The sequence below is a fragment of the Apteryx rowi genome, unplaced genomic scaffold (genome assembly GCF_003343035.1).
Source record: "Apteryx rowi isolate R43461 unplaced genomic scaffold, aptRow1 scaffold_1027, whole genome shotgun sequence".
Classification (NCBI taxonomy): Eukaryota; Metazoa; Chordata; class Aves; order Apterygiformes; family Apterygidae; genus Apteryx; species Apteryx rowi.
The window spans coordinates 85,064-87,132 of NW_020447228.1; positions in this window are offsets into that span (position 1 = coordinate 85,064).

Below are 2,069 nucleotides of genomic sequence, written 5' to 3' on the forward strand. Positions count from 1 at the left end.
CCCTTTAGAGAAAAATTTATTTTATTCATGAAGTAAATATGCTTCTAAATTAAAATTTAAGCGGTTGCAGAAAGCCTGCAAGGTTTTATTACCAGCAAAAGAAAAAAATGCAAGCTGTGGGTGCAGGATGCTCCTCCCTGCCTATAGTGTGCATATGATCTAGGCTGGAAAGGGTTTTGCTGCACAAAATGAGCCTCCCACTCCCAAATAAGAATCCTGGTGCATAATCAGCAATATTTGGCTTGTAAAAGCAGTGTGATTTCAGCATGGATTCAGCCTGGCACTCCGGGTAGGCACTGAGCAGCTTTGTTGGGTCAGGACCACTGACCTGCCTTAGGGTGCGGTTCCAAACTTTGTGGCATCAGATGTGCAAACAGCTAGATTATCTAGCAGTGTAATTTTGATCTGGAGGAGGCCTAACACAAGATTGTACATTTACTGAATTCCCCAGGAGCACTGTAGTTTAAGGTTGTTTAGCACTCTTTTTGGCAATACCCTGCAGTTTTGGATTGTCCTGTTGCATTGCTGGGAGATTTGTAGCTGGTTCCCACCAAGACTTCCCCTCCTTCTCTGGAGATCACTATTGCCCAGAAAAAGCTTCTAGAAAAGCACCACATTACCAGCATACTCAGCACTGCAAAGGGGCTGGGCATATTCACTTCCCCCCTTCTGGAAAGCCGCAAGCTAGCAGCAGGTCAAGGGGAAATGCAACTGCACAGTTTTCTCTTTCCCTTCTCAGAAGGGACCATGGAGAGTGAGATTTGTTAAAGTTCACAGTACACGGTTAACCATTCTGTTTGATAACCAAGTCACAAAGTCATTGGCCTGCAACCAGCATGGTGCCATGGCGCAGGAGAAGTCTTGCTGGTGGTCAGAGGGTATGCTGCAAACTTGGGGGAGTCAACTAGGAAAGATGATGGCATTGAAAATCTGCACTAAGCTCACCCTTTATTTGATGGGAAACCAACCTAAGCCTGCTATTGCCTGTAAGGAAATGAATTTTTGTAAGCTAACAGCCTTTGTCTCCCACCAGTCAGTTTACTCCTGGAAAGTTTGTAGCTGGAACAGATGGTGTTGTCCTTGATTTTCTTGCAAACTGATTTCAGAAGCTTTATCTTGGCCCTGTGCTGTTCCAGGCCCTGCTGAGGTCTGTGCTAATTAATGCATTTGTGGGTCAGTTTCCAAGGTCCTGAAGAGGGCCTCTACTCCCCCCTCTCTGGGGCCTGAGTACGTTCAGTACTTCTCTCTGGGTCTCAGACAAGGAACTAGAAACTGCTGAGCATTAGGTCTCCGCATGACGGCCTTATTTTGATTAGTCAAGGCACAACTCTGCTGCTAAAGTTGAAATATTAACTGGATGCTGGGATGACCAGACGCCTTAGCACTAGCTGCCTTAAGACTGCATTTACTGTATCACAGGACTGCRACTTAACTCTATTTTTTCTCCCTTACAAAAGCAAAGAAAAGAGGCAATATTCTTGTGTTGTTACATGAACCCATGAACGTGTGTTTTGGAGGAAAAAAATGGGACCTAGAGATCATTTTGAACCATTCAAATGTTCTAGTTTAGTAGAGCAAAATGTCTGTTCTGATTCCGATTTTAAAATATCAGTTTAGTTTATATGTAAAAAAAAAATTAAAATGTTGTTTAATCTTACCAAAATACTGTTAAAAAAAAACGCTTTGGCATTTTATTGAACTCGACTTTTTGTAATTTTGAAGACACAGCTTTTTCTAGCAGAGATGATCAGAACAGTTTTGCCCAGCTGTTCTCATCATTAGCCTTATGAAAACGTGCTAACGTCAGCCAGCGCACGCCAGTACGGCACAGAGGAGGCCGCAAGGGCAGCTGGGGATTGACTATATGTGCACTATAACGTGCGAGTCTTCGACTACATGTGCACTATAACGTGCAACGTCAAAGACCCTCAGGCAAACACAGCTTGCGGGGGCGGGGGGATGCAGCCGTTACGGCCTCCCGCCGATAGGCAGTGCCCGCTCCCCAGGCACGGCTCTATGGCTCTGCGCCGCTGCGGGCGCTCTTGCCACGCTTCCGCTCTATGGCTCAC